The sequence below is a fragment of the Mixophyes fleayi genome, chromosome 6, assembly GCF_038048845.1.
Source record: "Mixophyes fleayi isolate aMixFle1 chromosome 6, aMixFle1.hap1, whole genome shotgun sequence".
Classification (NCBI taxonomy): domain Eukaryota; kingdom Metazoa; phylum Chordata; class Amphibia; order Anura; family Limnodynastidae; genus Mixophyes; species Mixophyes fleayi.
The window spans coordinates 69,656,425-69,677,862 of record NC_134407.1 but is presented as its reverse complement, the minus strand read 5'-3'; the positions used below and the strand labels follow the sequence as shown (position 1 = coordinate 69,677,862).

The following is a 21,438-nucleotide window of genomic DNA, read 5'->3' as shown; positions in this document are numbered from 1 at the left end:
CATTTATGAATGTCTTTGCGTAATTAAGCACTAAAGGAAGCTCTATTGCTCGCAGAAACACTTTTTTTCGCTAGAAAAAGGGTTTCTCTCCATTTAAACAATAATATTAAGGAAGCGTTGATAAAATTGAAAAATATGCCCAATGCCTTAAAAACGTGAAAGGAGCTTCAACTGTCTTTAATGGAGTGCTACTGAGGAAAGTCAAAGTAACACTGAATAATGTCGTTTCCCTTTATGTTCCAGATATTAACTTTTAATTATGGAGCTTAGTTGCCCTTTAATATTTTATATTTTGCAGAGCATCTCAAACAAATAAGCTCAAAACTGGATTTCATTTTACCTATTGGTTTCTGAACATATTTTCAAGAACTTCAAAGAGGAACCCCACTCAGTGCTAGATATAAATTGCCTGTCTATTTGTAAAAGGAAGAAGAAGAAGAAAAAAGAAAGAGGTAAAAGAAGAAGAAGAAGAAGAAAAAAGAAAGAGGTAAAAGAAGAAGAAGAAGAAGAAGAAAAAAGAAAGAGGTAAAAGAAGAAGAAGAAGAAGAAGAAGAAGAAAAAAGAAAGAGGTAAAAGAAGAAGAAGAAGAAGAAGAAGAAGAAAAAAGAAAGAGGTAAAAGAAGAAGAAGAAGAAGAAGAAGAAGAAGAAAAAAGAAAGAGGTAAAAGAAGAAGAAGAAGAAGAAGAAGAAGAAGAAAAAAGAAAGAGGTAAAAGAAGAAGAAGAAGAAGAAGAAGAAGAAAAAAGAAAGAGGTAAAAGAAGAAGAAGAAGAAGAAAAAAGAAAGAGGTAAAAGAAGAAGAAGAAGAAGAAAAAAGAAAAAAGAAAGAGGTAAAAGAAGAAGAAGAAGAAGAAAAAAGAAAAAAGAAAGAGGTAAAAGAAGAAGAAGAAGAAGAAAAAAGAAAGAGGTAAAAGAAGAAGAAGAAGAAGAAGAAGAAAAAAGAAAGAGGTAAAAGAAGAAGAAGAAGAAGAAAAAAGAAAGAGGGAAAAGAAGAAGAAGAAGAAGAAAAAAGAAAGAGGGAAAAGAAGAAGAAGAAGAAGAAAAAAGAAAGAGGGAAAAGAAGAAGAAGAAGAAGAAGAAGAAGAAAAAAGAAAGAGGGAAAAGAAGAAGAAGAAGAAGAAGAAGAAGAAAAAAGAAAGAGGGAAAAGAAGAAGAAGAAGAAGAAGAAGAAGAAAAAAGAAAGAGGGAAAAGAAGAAGAAGAAGAAGAAGAAGAAGAAGAAAAAAGAAAGAGGGAAAAGAAGAAGAAGAAGAAGAAGAAGAAGAAGAAGAAGAAGAAAAAAGAAAGAGGGAAAAGAAGAAGAAGAAGAAGAAGAAGAAGAAAAAAGAAAGAGGGAAAAGAAGAAGAAGAAGAAGAAGAAGAAAAAAGAAAGAGGGAAAAGAAGAAGAAGAAGAAGAAAAAAGAAAGAGGGAAAAGAAGAAGAAGAAAAAAGAAAGAGGGAAAAGAAGAAGAAGAAAAAAGAAAGAAGGAAAAGAAGAAAAAAGAAAGAAAGAGAAGGAGAAGAAAAAAACCTCACTGCAATCAATAGCTTTGTATATGAATGACAGCTACTGAAGAAAAAGTTTTTTCTGAAGATCCCACAATGGTCTGGAATAGGGCCCACATTAATGGCAGGTGAGCGAGAGCCAACATAACTGGTTACTTTATATAGTGTAACATTTCTCCTCATTATTGCTACCAGTATCCACACAGTATTCCTGGTTTATGGAGCAAATTAGTTATTTCCTGATGGGATGACAAACATTCTCTCTCCTAAGTTTGGTATCCAGTTGTAGAGTAATGAGCAGATTTTGAATAGACTTTGTAGGTAATCCTCTGGCCTGATTCAAAAGCAGTAAAGTGCAAGAAAGTCTCTAATCATTGGAGAGCACCAGGGGCGTAGGAACCGTGGGTGACCAGAGGGGGCAGTTATCTACCCATGATTTCTGTAGGGTGAGAAAAGACTGCTGTGCCCCTCCCATCAACTTCTACACAAAAGCGAATGAGGATGAAGCGATAAAAAAACTTTATCTGAACTCGCCAACTGTTGTCACTTCTGTTTACCAAAAATGAAATTATCTTTATGCTTGTTCTGTGTACATTTTCTTCTTGCAAATGCTTTTTTTTTTTCCTTCTCGTTTCTTAGAAGCCCCACTCATTTCGCCATCACAATTTGCAGTAAGTATAAGCAGTCACACCAGAACGGGAGGCTGCACTTTCCATTGACTGTTCTTGTAAGTTGTAAGACAATGGAACAGGGTGCACAAATGATTGCAGACAACCGATTCTTCTGCATTCTATCAGCATCTCTCCCTCCCAGTACCAAACAACATTTTCATCCACTCTGTCAATTTACATAATTAAAGATCTTCACCTAAGCAGAACCTAATAACAACCCCCCCCCCTGCACTGATTAACCTTTTGATTGATGATTGCCTGGAGGTGGTAGGGCTTATGTGACTGACAGGCTGGGACACAGGAGAAGACCTGAAGAGAAGCAAAGGTGGCCAATACACTGCCTGCATGTTCCATGTCACTGAATGCAGATAACCGACAGCCAGGAAGATTCTTCTGATAAGCCTCCAAACCTCCCCTCTTCCCTAAACACTGCACTCTCTGCACTGCAGTCACTGTCGGGGACATGGAACATGCAGTCAGTATAGTGGCCAATCCTCCCCTCACAGCAGCTCTCCTCCTACCCTGCTCCACAGATCCCAGCCTGTTAGTAGCAGCCATGCATGATTTGGTCATGGCACAGAAAAGAATTAAAGATTTTTTGGGGCGGTCGAAGTACTGAATCATCACCATCAAAGCGACCACGGGTCACTTCCATTAATGCAAGACACAAAAGCTTGGAGTCAGACTCTCACCCTGACAATTATCTCCATGTAGTGGAAACACCAGATGAAGGGGATATATAAATAGCAAATGTATACCAGGTATGAGCTCTGATGCAGCCCCAAAGCTGCCAGAAGTGTACAAAAAGAAGGTCACCACCTTCCTGAAGGAACACAATCAAAACAGAAAAATAGTATACCTCATAGCGCTGAGGGGATCACACAATAATAAAGTCCATCAAATGGATAGAAATACTGTAAAAAATATAGAAATATACATAGGGTAGTACTGTAACAGAGAGGTGATGCAAACATGGGGTTTATAGCATATTCATTAAAATATCCCTCCTCCAGGTGTATCTAATCAATGAAGTATACTCTACAGGATGAACCACGTGAGGGGGTCCCCATAGGGGTGTGCTTACAAGATTCCTCACGGGCACAGCGCATCTCAGAAAACTGTTGTTAGATTAGCACCTCGGTATCCCAGAATCGTATCACCGCTCATCCCCATAAAGGACATGATCACAAGCACATAAACATAAGGGCAAGATGGATTACCCGGGTTCCAAGTCCTCTCAAACATCAATGCAAAAGTCCCAATGTCCCAAACGGTAGCAGGAGAAGCCACTCGAACCATCCGACGCGTTTCAATTCCAGACGGGATCTTTATCAAGGTCAGATGACCACAAATAATTGACAGCTTATTTGTACACTGAAATTTAAAGTTGATATTTGTGTGCTACATGAAAAAAACAGTCAATATTTAACTTATGTGCAAAACAGAAAACTAATTTGCACCCCTTGCATTGTAACATGGTTTTGTCCAGGAGACTGAAATAAGAAACTTCTTAATTTAAGATCCTTAATGAATCAGGCCCACAATCTTTAAATTGCAATACTTATTTTCCCACAAGTGAAACTCTTGTTGAACCCAAATTAACAGGACAAGAGAAATAGGATACTGCGAGTATTCTACTTTATTTGGGACCGAATAAGAAGTATAAGGTGGATTTTATGGCCTAAGCTAACTTTAGATCACATGGGCATAACATTTTTATCATTCTATTTTGAGTGCCCCGGTCAGTTATGGGGCTTTTTCCCCCCCATATTGCTCTGTACATCGATGGGAAACCCCTTTCTGAGGTAATATTCACCAGCAATAGCTTCCCCATGTCCTTGCATAGGGAAACCTATTTAATAACCTTCATAGCGGTACATGTACCACCTCAATACTTGTTCTATTATCGCCACCTTAGAATGGCCACAACAGAAGAAAAAAAAAATCATTGAAAAAAAATAAATCTTTCTTCTAATAAAGCATTTTTTCAAGTTTAAAGATTTAAAAAGTTTTTAAAAGACTTTTAAATATGTTTTAACTACTTTTTAATTAGTGGAACTGAAATTCCCAAATCTGCGCATGTGCAAGTTGGCTCACACAGTCCCAGATAGTCAGGGACTGGTCGGAGCTGCAAGTTAACCCTTACCACTCCGGGCCAGTATTGCCAAGGTAGCCGAGCACTGCTCAGCCAGCTCTGCAAGATTTGTAGTTATTTATTTTTAAAAAACAATTGGAGCAACAGGAGAATTTTCATTGACAGAATTAGCTGCAATAGAAAATACTCATTGTTATAATTTTTTCTTTTTTTTAAGATATAAGACCCCTTAGATATGACCTTCTGTGTTGCGCAGTTTTGGGAGGGGATAGAGAGTCTGTATGTGTGTTTGTTTGTTTTTTTTAATTTTTATTTTTGAATGGTCAAGTAACAAACAAAACCGATATGCAATGTCAGCAAGAGAACAAACAAAAAAAACACATAACATAAAACATGATATAAAATCAGTAGAATGTCGTAAAGAATCAGTGTGTTTGTTTTTTAATAAAACTTTGTAGCTTGTTTTTCTCTTAAACAGTATGAAAAACAGATTTGAACATTCAAATAATTCAGACTGGACTGACATATGGGAAGTCGCATATTTCACACACACAAGAGCCAATCTTTGCATAAGCTTCAAAACAAATGTCTGCTATTCACAGGACAGTGGTAACAGATTAACGCACTAAATTAATGGCAACAAATGCAACAGAGCAGCATGTGATATAGTATCAGTATAATCAGCAATGCAATGAGTGTGCTACTGGTACATGCATCTGGTCAGCCTTAGAGCACTGGGTTGATAACTCTTTACAAATGTTTTGCACCTGCCCAGCAAGATGGCATCTCTCACAGACGGATAATTTACAAACAGCTACTCTATAGATCATCATTGTGTTTGCGCTGTCATCAATAACTGGACCGTCCCAATGAGTGAATAATGATTTATATACTTGCCTCGAGCAGGTGACAATGCGCCTCTCCCCATCCCATCTTGGGGTGGTAGCCACTAGAATTGCCGTCTTGTCATGAGGCTCCCCACTTTCACAGCTCTAAGAGAGCCGAGACCCAGCTCAGCTTCTACAAATACGCTTCTGTACTATTTCGTGTAGCCAACTGTCTTTCAGCTATCTCCACATGGATGTTCCAACGCTACCTAAAGTTCAACATATCCAAAACAGAGCTTATCATTTTCCCTCCTGCCAGAATCCCCACCTGCTCTCAAATCTTCCTCACTGTTAATAACACCACAATTTCCTCAGTCTCCCAAGTCCGCTGCCTTGGTGTCACACTTGATTCTGTCCTTTCCTTTATTCCTCACATCCAGACTCTCTCCCAGGCCTGTCAATTCTACCGTAAAAACACTGACAGAATACACCCTTTTCTTACTCAAAGTGCTACCAAAACTCTTATCCATTCCCTCATCATCTCCTGTCTGGACTACTGCAACCTCCTGCTATCTGGCATTCCCGACGCCTATAAATCCACACTTTAATCCCTCCTAAATGCTGCTGCAGGAATGATGTTCCTCTCTCACCGTTCTACATCTGCTGCACCACTTTGCAAATCCCTACACTGGCTCTGAGTCCTCAGGAATCCAATTCAAATTATTCACCCTAACCAACAAAGCCTTCAACACCACCACCCTTCATACATCTCAAATCTCATATCAAAATACTCTCCCTCCTGTTCTCTTAGATCTACCTCTGACCTGCACCTTGTCTCGTCTCTGGCAACCACCTCTCACTCCCGTCTACAAGACTTCTCCCGTGCTGCTTCCCACTTATGCAATTCCCTACCACACCTAAATCAGGCTTTCCTACAGTCTTCTAATCTTTAGATGTTCATTCCCCATCTCTTTTTTTAAAGCTTACCTTAGCCCTAATGATACTATTCACACTAATACACCCTCACAGTCCCAATCTCCACTCTAAGCCACACTCACTACTTTTGTTTTAGCTGCGCCCTCTTCCTCTTAGAATGTAAGCTCTTTAATGAGCAGAGTCCTCTACCACTTGTTTTCATGTCTGCATTTATTTTGTCTGCCTTGTATGTCCTTGTTTTATGCATGTCCTATGTTCTCTACTGTATGGCACTGCAGAGCCTGTGGCACCTTACAAATCTACAATAATAAAATTAATAATACTACCACACTACAATGCATTATTCTATATGCTGCTGAAATGACACCCACGTTCTGAATTTAAAAGCTAAAGATTCAAGGAAGGGTTGGGCAGCAAAAGATAGTGGTCCTTATCTGACGTAAATGTAAATCCCCTTGGTTTTGCAGGGATACACCTGAATGTTCCGCACAATGCATTTCAAAGTGTACTCCTTCTCTGCATTTGGGAGACACCTTTGCACACTAAAAGCGCACTTATGTGTGCAGAGGTGGAATCTCAAAAGCAGCACTGTGTGTAAATCTCACATTAAAAGTCCATCCTCGATCCCCTCCATTGACATCCTCTGCTCTCCTGAGCATATGTGGTAGCCTACACATGCACACTGAAGACCAGAGAGGGACCGCTGAGAGGGGTGCACTTAGGACACCCTTTACCTTTAGGCTCTAAAGCCATCACACCACACTCCCTACGAGAGTTCTAGTTACGCCTCTGCTCAGAGTCCCCTCCTTCCCTCTACCTCTTGCTCACAATGCAAAATATGCAGTCCCTTCCCCCCTTGCACCTGATAATTATGCAAACTACAAAACCACCCCGCCCCCAAAACACACCTTTTCAACTCATGTGCAAGGTGCTAAATGCATCTTCCTTCCCTCACTAAGCAGAACACAGTACCCAGATCTCCCAGCACAGTCCTGATTTTTCCTTAAGGGAATCTTTCATTTAAAACACTAATTTCTATAGAATTAGGATAACTGTCTGCACTGAATTCTGAAGACTAAAAGGGAATACATACACAACAATTTTACTCTTTGGCACCCAAGTAGTAGTAATGGGTGGTATTCATGATTAGAGAAAACTACAAGCAACACGAGTACTAGCTTTCAGTTTCAGAATTTTAGGACCCTTCTATTTTAGATGGATACATAAAATAATGCTTCATAATAGTGAGCACAGTGTAAGACCGGGGTTATAAATATTGCTGACATGTGTCCTCTTCAGCTTTCCTGTCACTTTCCATCATGCAACCTTCCCTCACTCTCTTCCTTTATTCTCTCACTCCCCCCTTCCATCCTCCTACCCACACCCCTTCCTTTTCTGTGGTTCTGGGTGTCGCCGCTCCTCTTTGATCTCCACTTTTTTTGGCATCCTCCTTTTTCTTTCCAAACCACAAGCAGTGTCCATGAAGTCTGCGGAGGGGGAGGAAAGGGTACATAGAGGCCCATATCGCTAGTAGAGGCAACACAACTGATAATAAAAATAAGTAGATATCTTTGCAAGTAATATTTTGTTGGAACAACTGTGATTGCTGCCACTGGAAATGAAACAGTCCCAGCATCCTGGCAGTGAATGCTCTGATTTATAGTTCCACAATAGCTGAAGAACCTTATGCTGCATGTGTCTGGGTAAGGACATAAGCCACATATGATTAAAATAAAGTTATATAAAGGGCAAAAAATACAGATGACTTAAGACCCAATTGTAAAGTACTGTGGAGTATGCTATAAATTAACATTTACAAAATGAAATAAAGGTGCCAATGTACCAACTTATCTGGTCACCCAATACGAGCTTCTAGACCTACAGTATGTCCATTTTGGTCGCAAACTTATGTTATTCCATGGGGTCAAAATAGTGTAACTGCATTTTCACAATCCCAACTGACAGCTGAATGTTTCCAAACAGATACTGATCGGAACGGTCAGTCTTATCATACCCATAAACATTGCTATTTGTGGTGGGAACATAAGACAGCCTAATTGGCCACCAAGATCAAAATATGTCCGGGAACCTTCAGTTTTAACTCCTTAAAACTTTGACTCTATTTCAAAGTTACCTTTAGAGCTGTAACCCTCACATGTGAAAATCAGTAGAACTACAGAGACCTTCCCATGAAACCCCAGCCTCACTACCAGTATGAACCTACCTGTCGGCATCCAGCATCCATTGTGCTGCCTTAGATCATTGACACTTGTATGAACCCGCTTTGATTTGCAGTGTCTGTATTAACCCACTCATACTGTAAGCACCTGTACCTCCCTTCCATCATTAGTATCCAGTGATGCCTCGCAAAGTAGGGTTTAAGACCTTAACATATTGTCTAATGATAATTTTATTTAAGAAATTCTAACAATAAGCTTCTCCGTTTTAAATCATGAAATATCAGAAAAATATAGAAAACTGTCACTGGGATATTGTTAAACATATTCTATTTTATCCTACTGACAAACAGAGACATGACAAGTACCTTAACTGACTGTCTGTAGCCCTGGTGAGAGAAAGCAGATGACAGTCCATTCTGCTCTAGAGCTGGGATTGTATTGTATTAACATATGATCTAGTCAGCGTGACCCAGGACTCATTCACTGCACATACGGAATCCTCGCTGTTCCCTCATGACATCTTCACGTTCCATCACTGCCACTTCATGTCACCAGCTCAGCAGTGCAGTCACACACAATCCTTACTGCTCCTTAACTGCACACACGTGGCATCCTCAGTACTAATTCAAAGCACCCACATGGCATTATTAAATCTCATCCACCGCCACCACACCTCATCCTTACTCTTCTCAGTTCTGCTCCCACAGTCCCTCAATACAGAATTCATAATATCTATACTATTATGTGTCATACAATAAAGGCTAGAAAAGCGAGACAGATATCAACACTGTAATTATGTAGATTTGGAGGTTATAGATAGAATTTCCTTCTTTTCAAGTTATTTTCTGAAGGGTTAAGGGAGAATAGAGTAAAACACAACAAAGATTCTTGTTGGTAAAATAAAAATCAAATCAAACAAGTAGCATTCTGAAAAATACAACGCAAACCCAACACATTGACATGCATTTTATTTGACATGGGGTGGAAAAGGTCACACGCTGAGTTAAAAGTACAATATAATACGGTGAATGCAAAGGTATAAATTGTGCCATAGAAATCACAGTCGTATGTTGTATGCCATTTACATTCAATTTCCAATCATGCAAAACACATGAAAACTCAAATTGAAAGCACAGAAGGTCTGAATGAGCCCAAATGAAGCCTGGCATCTTTCCTGATCCTGCACGTTGTTTCACTGAACACACTACATTTTACTGCACCTACTGACATGTATGCTTCTTCCCTGCATTAACACAGTATTCAGGGATAATTAGCTTGGGAAACACCTCAGCACTTTCACCTGCACATCCTAATAAGTATTCAGCCATAATCACCAGATCATGCAGTTCTGTACAGACTGTCAAACACACATACAGTACAAAGCCCCCAACACTTCCCTGACCCTTTAATTCCTGCAGCCTGAATGGTGCATCTTCCTCACTACTTCAGTGTGTCTCCCTCTTGTATATTAATTCACTTTTCAAGTATAAAACTAATAACCTGTGAGATCCTATATAAAACATTGCATAAAGCAAAAGCCAAAATGGACACCCATAAAATGTTTTATTTTAAATGTGAATAAAAACTTACCTTTTAAATGGCAAATCACAGTACTCCAATGTGTTCTTTGAGGGTTTCAAAGGAATTTCTGATTTAGCAGATTTTGTTCTATGCTCAGAATCACTTTAAGTGGTACTTGGTATGGTGGCATTAGCAGAGATGGGCAGGTGCTGACTGATGCCCAGTGCAGAGATACAGATAAACAGGATAATATCCTTTCAGCAGAAGTGACCCCACAGCCTCTCCAGTTACAAGGACCGTAGGTGAGGACTGGTGAACACAACTCAGACGGGAGAGCAGAGTGTGAGGCTCACACAGAGCACATTCAAGATTTGCAAACTGGAAGGGAGGAGGGGGCTTTAAATTAACCCTTTCAAATAAGCCCGGGCCTCCCCCTCCCACAAACTAGCCTGCCATGTCCTCATTCAAGGGCCGTTATAGTCATTAATGTGAAGTCACTTAGGGGTCTTTTGTGGGTAAATGGGAAGTAATTTGAGAGGCGCTGAAAGTTTCAGAAGACTGAAGTCCTGGAGATTAGATCAGTGCGTCCCACATCCATCCCAGAGATTTAGGACTGAGAAGGGGAGGGCTCCGGAGGGAGGGTCCATGGGAGCAGAGAGAGGAGATATCACTAATAATACAGAGGAGGGGAGAGGGGCTGAGAGAGGCATCACTAAGGGATGGGCACTGCAAATCACACTACAGACTCAAATGTACCTCTTTAGACAAATCCTCATTAGATTGTAAACTCAATTATAGACGTGTGTTGTTACTTGTAAACACCAATATATGATCCTCTCTATTTATTCCACAATGGCCTTTCCGTCCCCAATGCACCTGGCGTTTATTCACCTGTGAATTTCCACAAGCTAAACAGTTAAAAGTAACAATTGCAAAAATATACGTCGAACTTTTAGAAGCTTGTTAAATGGGAACAATGAATGGGTGAGTATGTCCTCATATGTAGTCAGCGGGAAAATACATTTTACATGACATTTCACTTTAAGTTGTTTTAAGATAAAACATCTTTTATCCTATTCACACCAGATTTCCAGCCTTTAGGACAAGTGAAGGAAATACAGTGACAACAGCAGCAAGCACTCAGCTGTATCATTGATTTTCTGCAGCCAGAAAAACTGTATATATGATATACCCAGGACAAGAGGTAACTATCAATATATTTCTTCCTGACAAAAGATTTTTAGAAATAAAAATAAAAAAATGTCAATACGAAGCGTGAACTGTATTAAGTTGTTTCAAGGTATAGCAAGTTTACACTAGACTTATGACTGTTACAAGACACACATTGAATTAATGTTTAAGTAGTATGTATTGGTCCTTTATTTTAACACCTCTTTTTACGCATAATGCAATGTACACACGTGTGTTTACACTTTTACTACACAAACAGGTTTAGTTACCTGTGGCAGTTTTGACCAAGCATTTGGTTTTTCCAAAAATTAGTGTAATTAGAGTACCAGATTGAATTGCCAGTAATTATTTCCTACAATTAGGAATTACTATTGTCTACTGAGTACCATTGTGTAGATAAACACTTGCCTCAAGCACATAAACCAGAAGTGTACACAAAGAGATGTAACAGTCACTGCTGAACACAAGTTCAGTGATGTTTTGTTTGCTGAATAGTGTACTAATTATACATGTAGTGAGCTGGAAACTAATGTAGAGTTCTATAAGGTTAAATAACATATTTCCCAGTATTACATATTACACCATTATACAGTTCCTGCTATACCAGGGCATTGAAAACCAATGACTGTCAAAAGAGTAGACAACACCATGTGATTTGCCTTCACTTTTAAAAAGAGTATAAGTATTCCCTGCGACAGGCTTTAAGAACCAATGTTAAATGCTTAAAATTTACGGCCTGCTATGAGACTTTACAACAATAACATTGCTTATGCATATTACATACTTGCCAACTTTCAATGTTGGCCTCCAGGAGCGCAACACAATGACACGAACGCGTGATTTTCCCACGGGGTGGAGCCAAAATGATGCGATTCCCAGAGAATCACATCATGGAGTCTCCAAATCCTGCCCACTTGACTAGGAAGTTGGCAGATGCAGCAGAATGCCCCACTCTCCCGGGAGACCTATCCGGAATTCAGGAGTCTCCCGGATACTCCAGGAGAGTGAGCAAGCATGGCGTATTAAAGGCACACTTACCCCTTCTATAAAGCTTTACCATATGATTCAACTGTTGAAGTCACAAAAAAGTAGATTTATACATAAAGACTTTCGGTATAGTCTGTGATAGTAACTCACCCAACTGTGTAACAGCCCATTGGAAGCACTACCATTGTTACTTTTAACAGCTTTCTGTGCAAGACAATCACAGTGTCCAAGATACATATTTAGGGAGTGGAGTACTGTAAAAACTTATGACCTCTCCAGTCACTTACATTTCTAAATAAGGCTTTGTAAATTGGTTCCACTTTACCTTTTGGTGGGTCTAACATAAAAACAGAGAATGCTGACTGGGGGTTGGAGGTTGATTATTGTGTATTATTGTTGTTGCATATCCTATTCAAAAAAGCAACAACTGTTGTATGTAGAAATCATTAGCAGTGTTTCCTTTTCCCTGATGAATAACTTCCATCTTCACATTTAGTTATTGACGTGCTTAGATTCCTGGGCATACAAAGTATTAGAGGAAAATTCAACACTTGACCACGACTGATCATATTCAGTGTCAGCAACAATCTTCAATAAGGTATTGTCTCAAGCAATTAGGGGTGTTTTCCTCAACCATAGTCTAAAATGGCACATGAACACTCCTCAACTAGAGGTACTCGATCAGTGTGATCACAGTCCAGAATCTCTGGATCAGACTTTAAGGGGTCTATTTGCTAAGCTGCGGGTTTGAAAAAGTGGAGATGTTGCCTATAGCAGCCAATTAGATTCTAGCTTTCATTTATTTAGTGCATTCTACAAAATGACAGCTAGAATCTGATTGGTTGCAATAGGAAACCAATCCAATTATTTGTTAACAATGCAAAACACAGTCCCTTCCCCCTTGCACCTGCTAATAAAGCAAATTAGTGCACCTCATCCTCCCCAAAACACACCTTTTCCCCTCATGTGCTAAATGGAGTGTTCCTTCCCTCACTAAGCAGAACGCAGTACCCAGATCTCCCAGCACAGTCCTGATTTTTCCTAAAGGGAATCTTTCATTTAAAACACTAATTTCTGTAGAATGAGGATAAATGTCTGCACTGAATTCTGAAGACTAAAAGGGAATACACAACAATTTTACTCTTTGGCACCCAAGTAGTAGTAATGGGTGGTATTCATGATTAGAGAAAACTACAAGTAACACGAGTGTACTAGCTTTTAGTTTCAGAATTTTAGGACTCTTCTATTTTAAATGGATACATAAAATAATGCTTCATAATAGTGAGCACAGTGTAAGACCGGGGTTATAAATATTGCCGACATGTGTCCTTTTCAGCTTTCCTGTCACTTTCCATCAAGCAACCTTCCCTCACTCTCTTCCTTTATTCGCTCTCACTCCCCTCTTCCATCCTCCTACCCACACCCCTTCCTTTTCTGTGGTTCTGGGTGTCGCCGCTCCTCTTTGATCTCCACTTTTTTTGGCATCCTCCTTTTTCTTTCCAAACCACAAGCAGTGTCCATGAAGTCTGCAGAGGGGGAGGAAAGGGTACATAGAGGCCCATATCGCTAGTAGAGGCAACACAACTGATAATAAAAATAAGTAGATATCTTTGCAAGTAATTTTGTTGGAGCAAATGTGATTGCTGCCACTGGAAATGAAACAGTCCCAGCATCCTGGCAGTGAATGCTCTGAATGGATAAAAAAAAAAAAAACACACATACACTTCCGTAATGGCATACTAGGGGGTATATTCAATTATTGAATATCCCCGTGCTCAAAAAATATTACTGTTATTACGGTAATATCTCGCTGGATTTCAGCTCGCAGCTCCCTGAGCTGCGAGCTGAAATCCAGCGAGTAAATTACCTTATTAACGGTTTTCCCGCGCAGGATTACCGTAATAACGGTAATATTTTTTGAGCGCGTGATTTTCGGCGATCCCGACGACAATTGAATATGCTCCTATATGTCCAATAAAATACATTTTTATTGTGCATCTAATAAGAACCAATATGTTAAAACAACTGATTCAAATTATTAGGCTGCTCAAAAAAAGTCCACCCTAAAAAAGGAAAGCAAGCAAACAGTGAATAAAGGTAAGCGCTGAAAACAGCACAGATGAATACAATAACATTAGTAAATTTATTGTTTTAACCTTAAAATATAAAATATTTATAAAATGATATTCAGTTTCCTAAATAGTGCTCACTAGAGATCATAAACTTTACCATTAGTTGGGACAACACATAAATAACCTCCTGTGGGATCAGATGTAACTGAAATTAAAGGCTGTATCAAATTGCAGTCAATAAGCTTCTGTTTAGCATCCGATGGTATATTTAATATTGTGGTCTCAATTCCGATATTAGTTCAGTCCAATTATATGTGCAAAAACTGTTTATGCTTCTCCAGTCCAGTGAACAGAAATCCCACAATAGACACCAGCCAAATAAATTCCAGCAAGGCGTTTTATAAGTGCGGTGTTAATGGCAAAGGCGACCACAAGGCAGACCAATAACGGTCACATGTAAAATAGTAAGGAGGGTGTGCGTCTGCTTTCACCGACTCTAAACAGCAAGAGCCAACTGCTTACCCCCCCAGGTGGATAGCAGCTGTTAGTGTGAGTTCTCCGGCGGTAATAGTCACGTCTCAATCCTGGGACGTTCAGTAACCAGCGTGTTTAGTGGCAAGTGCAAATCCTGGGCAAAGAATCCAATCAGTTTGAGGGTTCTTTCATCAGAACAAAGAAAAAATAAATACATGTTTGAAAAATGATGCAACTCAACTGATGTGACACCCATGGCTTTCAACAGGAGTATAACACATGATTAAAAACAGCACTGACGCGTTTCTTCGCCAATCAGCGATTTCGTCAACGGAATAAGACTCCCAAAGTGTCAGCTCCAGCAGTAGATTGGGAGCATGCATCTCCAGGAACTTTAAATAGTCTATGCTAATTGTTTAATTGAAACAGCTGTAGCCAGCACATTCATGATGTTTGTATAAATTAAACACACTTATATAAAACCTTTTTTGTTGCTCTGCATTGGTGTGAAAGTAACGTAATATAAAAAAGGGGAAGAAAAAAACAAAACAATAACTTGATCACAATAAGAAGATCTAAGAAAGAACAAGGGTTTTTGGGAGACACAGCTTCAATCCAAAACGATAAGTCCTTATATCATTGATGGGGTTATTTCAAATTCATATATATTTTTTTTTTTGAGATGCATGAAATATAAAAGAGGAAGAATCTCTATAATGGTCACTAAATCCATATAAATACAATTAAGATATAATAGATATAAAATAATGATAATAGATATAAACTATTATTATATGTAGCAAAAAAAAAACAACACCACTAAGCTATATTTCATTCCATCTGGGAATCAAACTTCAGACTCATATCAAGTCATATCGTCTTATCTTATTGTAAAATGTCCATTGAACTTAAAAATTAAGTCTTAAAAAATATATACAAAAGTATAGTAGCACATAAAACACAATTGCCAAAACCAATAAACTACATTTCACTCCATCTGGAAATAAACTCCAGACTCGCACATCAAGTGATATCAAAGCATCTTCTTTTTGGTTCTCAACTCCTTGAGCCACCTATAGGTTTAACAATCAGGTAAGCAGCAGAATGTCTATAGGACTTGCAGACATCGGCAAAAACACAAAACAAAAAAACAGTAAAATAATAAAAGGCAACCGGTGGATCTAGTACCCTTACATTACACTATTTAATTCTAGATTTTCATCTAAACGAGACTGGTTTAATGTGTTCAAAGAATTGATCCAGAAAACCTCTTGATGGCATAGTCTCATAAAACGATTGCCTCCATGATTTGTCAAGTTAACGTGTTCAATTACTACCAATTCTAGACACCTAGGGTTTACATGATGAACTTTGTGAAGTGATGTGGAACACTATGTGACTGTACTTTATTAACAATATTGCAGCGATGTTCAAGAAATCTAGTTTTAAAGGGGCCTGATTGTTCTTCCCACATATAGCAAATTAGAACTACACATGAGAATGTGTATCACATATCTCGTATTACAATTTATAAGTCCTTTTATATGGTGGTGTACCTCATTAAACATAAAATAATGTATCTTATTGCAAATATGTTGTCAGGTTAAACATCTGGAACTCCCACATCTATAGCAACCATCAGGTTTCAGCAGAAGCCAGCTAATTTCCATTCCTCATCTTCAAAGTTTCTAGGTTCCCTGGGTAAAGCTTCAGACTACTACCCCTGCACCCCCACCTCATCCCACTGCAATTGGGAGAGTTGGCAGATCTGTTTCCTCCCTTTTCTTGTAGCTTTGATGGGTTCCTGTTCGGAAATGGTATAGATACTATTCACCTCCTAGAAACAAGAACTAAAAAACACCTTAAGCCCCACAACCAGCTCAAACATTAAATCAATAGTATTTCACATTTAAACAATAGGTCTACTCTGCCTACTGACCCCCTAGCATTACTTTATTAGCTTCCTGATTATATCACTAAATACCCCCTAGCACCATCCCCACACTACAGCAATGCCGCCAGCACCACCCCCACACCACAGCAATGCCTTCAGCACCACCCCCTTCCTACAGCAATACCGCCAACACCGCCCCCTTCCTACAGCAATACCGCCAGCACCACCCCAACAATACAGCAATATAACTTGTATTTAGGGACAAGGTATAATGTAACGTAAAAACCTGTAGGGTGTGAAATGTAGGATGTGGAAATAAAAAAAGCCATGTACCGCTAGATATGTGAACTTAAATCACAAGCCAAAATACACTGACAAAATAAAGCAGCTTAATAAGAATTCATAACATATATATATTAATACACAGGGATACTATGATAAAACTATAGAACTAGGCAGAACAACACATCATAACATCAATGTTCTTCCTGATGGTGTAACTAAATGATTATGCTACTGTCATTAATTTTATATTATCCAGATATTGACTGACTTTATGGTGTATTGATTAATATTGTTGACACCTCATTGCTACATTATTGTGCCAGGATTCATAACAGGTACTCTCAGTGGGGTCTAAGTAATAGTTGGTATATGTAAATACTTGACTTTAGGGAATACCTGCATAATATCCTTGAGCCTCTGTCTGTGCTGGGGGCCTGGCTGGAATGCAGCATGACTTCTGTAGGTCCTGGAAGATGATCTACTGAAGATGCTGCAGTTGTGGAGCCTCTTTGGCAGCCAACCAGCACACAGAGCCTATCCAGTGACAGGAGCAGCATACGTTGTAGTAAGGGGGAAGCTGCGGGCGCAGAGATAAGGGGAAAACACAGAGCAGGAATTGGAGGGAAAATGAAAACAGATAAACTTTATGTACAAAAAATAAAACGCCTTCAGCTGCCCTACGACCAGCCGGCCCACAGATATATAAAACTGGCTCCTCGCTGCTGGATCCCTGCATTACTCAATTACAGTTGTACCCCAGATGATTGATATGACTAGTGGCATATTATGGCAGTTTAATTATGCCCACAGCCATCGCTAGCTTTAAGTAAAATAATAATGTCTCATTCAGCGACATTATTATTTGTACCAGCCTCCATGACACCCCCCCCCAGATCTTGGCCCCCTATGCTTCTGCCTAAAGCTACCTAGTGGAAGCCTCAGCCCTCCTCTTCTTACAATAGTAGATTCAGGTGGTAAACTGGGAGCTAAAACATTTTTTATATTCAAACCTTTCTTAAAGACCACATTAGGTTTTGGTGGAAGATTAGTTTTTAAAGTGTGATCCTGTAATGTCCTATAATATCCTATAATTGTTGCTGATTATCCGCTTTATCTGCTTAGATTTTGTATTAAACCTTGAAACAAACGCTTCTCCAAAAGACTTACACACCTTGTTTTCCTGTATTCCCAGGGCTATTCAAAATGTCTTGCGATATATCTGTCATACCAGTCTTATGTCATCCTGGCAGTGAATGCTATGATTTCTTGTTCCACAATAGCTGGAGAGCCTTATGTTGCATGTGTCTGGTTAAGAGCAAAAGCCACATCTGGTTAAAATAAAGCTATACAATGTACCAGCTTATCTGGTCACCCAATACGAGCTCCCAGACCTACAGTATGTCAATTTTGGCCACAAACAAATGTTATTCCATCATCATTACCATTTATTTATATAGCGCCACTGATTCCGCAGCGCTGTACAGAGAACTCACTCACATCAGTCCCTGCCCCATTGGAGCTTACAGGCAAAATTCCCTAATATACACACACACACAGACACAGACCTACAGTATGTCCATTTTGGCCACAAACGTATGTTATTCCATCATCATTACCATTTATTTATATAGCGCCACTGATTCCGCAGCGCTGTACAGAGAACTCACTCACATCAGTCCCTGCCCCATTGGAGCTTACAGGCAAAATTCCCTAATACACACACACACACACACACAGAGACTAGGAACAATTTTAATAGCAACCAATTAACCTACTAGTATGTTTTTGGAGTGTGCTTGGGGTCATAATAGTGTAACAGCATTTTCACAATCCCATCAGATACTGATCGGAACTGTCAGTCTTTTCATACCCATAAACATTGCTCTTTGTGGTCGGTACATAAGACAGCCTAATTGGCCACCAAGATCAAAATATGCCCGGGCACCTTCAGTTTTAACTCCATAAAACTTTGACTCTATTTCAAAGTTACCTTTAGAACTGTAACCTTCACATGTGTAAATCAGTAGAACAACTACAGAGACCTTCCCATGCAACCCCAGCCTCAATACCAGTATGAACCTACCTGTCGGCATCCAGCATCCATTGTGCTGCTTTGGATCATTGACGCTTGTATGAACCCGCTTTGATTTGCAGTGTCTGTACTAACCCACTCATACTGTAAGCACCTGTGCCTCCCTTCCCTCGTTAGTATCTATTGATGCCTCACAGATTAGTGGTAGCGCAAAGTAGGGTTAAAGACCTTAACATATTTTCTAATGAATTTTATTTAAGAAATCCTAATAAGCTTCTTCGTTTATTCATGAAATATCAGAAAAATGTCACAAGGGTATTGTTAAACATATTCTATTTATCCTACTGACAAACAGAGACATGACAAGTATCTTAACTGACTGTCTGTAACCCTGGTGAGAGAAAGCAGATGACAGTCCATTCTGCTCTAGAGCTGGGATTGTATTGTATTAACATATGATCTAGTTAGCGTGACCCAGGACCCATTCACTGCACATACGGAATCCTCGCTGTTCCCTCATGACATCTTGACGTTCCATCACTGCCACTTCATGTCACCAGCTCAGCAGTGCAGTCACACACAATCCTTACTGCTCCTTAACTGCACACACGTGGCATCCTCAGTACTACTTCAAAGCACCCACATGGCATTATTAAATCTCATCCACCGCCACCACACCTCATCCTTACTCTTCTCAGTTCTGCTCCCACAGTCCCTCAATACAGAATTCATAATATCCATACTATTATGTGTCATACAATAAAGGCTAGAAAATAAATGATATCTATCTTGCATTTCTAGCAACGCTGTAATTATGCAGATTTGGGGGTTATAAATAGAATTTCCTTCTTTTCAAGTTATTTTCTGAAGGGTTAAGGGAGAATAGTGTAAATCACAACAAAGATTCTGGTTGGTAAAAGAAAAATAAAAGCAAACAAGTAACATTCTGAAAAATACAACACAAACCCAACATTAGTAAAAACACCAGTGGGTATGGTAAAAGTAGAAACAGCGGTTTCTACTAGTGTCAGACCTGTTGATCTACATGTATTACAAATGCAATCTAAAAGCTTACAAATCAGTCATAATAATCATATGTTAAAATGTGAGAACTTAGATTGCTTTTGGTATATTGACATGCATTTTATTTGACATGGGATGGAAAAGGTTACAAGCTGCGTTAAAAGTACAATAAAATACTGTGAAAACAAAGGTATAAATTGTGCCATAGAAATCATTCAGTCGTATGTTTTATGTCATTTACATTCAATTTCCATGCATGCAAAACACATGAAAAATCAAATTAAAAGCACAAAGGTCTGAATGAAGCCTGGCATCTTTCCTATTCCTGCACATTGTTTCACTGAACACACTACATTTTACTGCACCTACTGAAATGTATTTAATCTTTGCTGCATTAACACAGTATTCAGTGATCTTAAGCTTGAAAAACACCTCATCACTTTCACCTGCACATCCTAATGAGTATTCAGCCATAATCACCAGATCATGCAGTTCTGTACGGACTGTCAAACACACAAACAGTACAAAGCCCCCAACACTTCCCAGACCCTTTAATTCCTGAATGGTGCATCTTCCTCACTACTTCAGTGTCTCCATCTTGTATATTAATTCACTTTTCAAGTATAAAACCACTAAGCTGTGAGATCCTATATAAAACGTTGCATACAAGGGCCAAAATGGACACCCATAAAATATGTTTTATTTTTAATGTTAATAAAAAAAAAACTTACCTTATAAATTGCAAATCACAGTACTCCAATGTGTTATTTGATGGCTTCAATGGAATTTCTGATGTAGCAGGTTTTTTTTCTAGGTTCAGAATAACTTTAAGTGGTACTTAGTATAGTGCACTCACTGGCATTAGCAGAGATGGGCAGGTGCTGACTGATGCCCAGTGCAGAGATGCAGATAAACAGGATAATATCCTCTCAGCAGAAGTGGCTTTCCAGAGAATTAGGACGCTGGTCAAAATGGGAAGACTCAATCCTAAAATGGGTACAAGTAGGGAGTAAACCCCTACTGAAAGCCAGTGTTCTATAAGGCTGGGTGATAAATGAATCCACCTTTGGAGGCTAGTAGTGGGTGGGAGATGACCTGAACACCACACCCTCTCCAGTTACAAGGACCGTAGGTGAGGACTGGTGAACACAACTCAGACGGGAGAGCAGAGTGTGAGGCTCACACAGAGCACATTCAAGATTTGCAAACTGGAAGGGAGGAGGGGGCTTTAAATTAACCCTTTCAAATAGCCCGGGCCTCCCCCTCCCACAAACTAGCCTGCCATGTCCTCATTCAAGAGCCGTTATAGTCATTAATGTGAAGTCACTTAGGGGTCTTTTGTGGGTAAATGGGAAGTAATTTGAGAGGCGCTGAAAGTTTCAGAAGACTGAAGTCCTGGAGATTAGATCAGTGCGTCCCACATCCATCCCAGAGATTTAGGACTGAGAAGGGGAGGGCTCCGGAGGGAGGGTCCATGGAAGCAGAGAGAGGAGATATCACTAATAATACAGAGGAGGGGAGAGGGGCATCACTAAGGGATGGGCACACAAGGCTGAAGTTAGCTTTATATTTGGCCAGCTTCTTATTCAGAAAACCTTATTTTAAAAGGATTAATTCAAGTTGGATCACTGATTTCACATCAGATTAATACTAAAGTGTGTCCCTTATACAAACTGCAATAGTATTTAGCCTGACCCAACAAGGTTTTGGGCATGAAATCAGGGGGCAAAGTCACCATATTTTATCATTTTGAATAAGTAGCTGTAG

General features: G+C 39.4%; 1 protein-coding gene across 2 annotated transcripts in view; it reads right to left on the bottom strand.

Annotated features, from left to right (window-relative positions):
* NOTUM (notum, palmitoleoyl-protein carboxylesterase) overlaps positions 1-20,892 on the bottom strand; it is a 38,979-nt gene extending 18,087 nt beyond the window's left edge. The window contains exon 1 of one of the 2 annotated variants that reach the window (XM_075216795.1): positions 20,403-20,892. The gene's annotated coding sequence lies outside the window, so the exon portion shown is untranslated. Of the gene's footprint in view, positions 1-9,782; positions 10,336-20,402 lie in introns of those variants that run through there. The other variant, XM_075216793.1, reaches the window with a different exon arrangement.
* Positions 20,893-21,438: the final 546 nt, after the last annotated feature.